Consider the following 562-nt stretch of genomic DNA (forward strand, 5'->3'; position numbering starts at 1 on the left):
CTTGCTTTATATCTCATCACCTCTCCTTTATTGTTCTTCTTTATAGCAAACACCCACTTGCAACCAATGATGGTTGCAGTGGGTGGTGGTGTCACTAGATCCCAAGTTTTGCATTGCATGAGGGCTTAGAATTCTTGATCCATAGATGTTTTTCAGTTAGGATTGGCTAAAGCTTGAGTAACAAATTTTGAAATTTGTTCAGATAATTCTGGAGTTATTAAAGTAGTGAGAATTTGAGGAGATTGTCTAATAGACTTTGATCTTGTAGTCCTAGAATGTGTATTAGTAGTAGTGGTAGGTGGAGGTGGTGGTGGTGGTAAGGATATCTCAATATTCTGGATTGGAATTTGAGATAGTGGACATACTAATGAAGATTCTAAAGTGTATGGTGATACATAGGGTTCTGATCTAGGAGATTCAATATTAGGAGTAGTAGTGGTGGTAATGGTAGGTATGGGAGGTACTAGGTGATTGTTAGAGTGTGTGTTGTCAGGCTTAGGAAAAATCTGAATTGGTATGGTAGACATAGAATCTAATGAGGTGTTTAAAGAAGAGAGTGATG

The sequence above is a fragment of the Arachis ipaensis genome, chromosome B09 (assembly GCF_000816755.2).
Source record: "Arachis ipaensis cultivar K30076 chromosome B09, Araip1.1, whole genome shotgun sequence".
Taxonomy (NCBI): domain Eukaryota; kingdom Viridiplantae; phylum Streptophyta; class Magnoliopsida; order Fabales; family Fabaceae; genus Arachis; species Arachis ipaensis.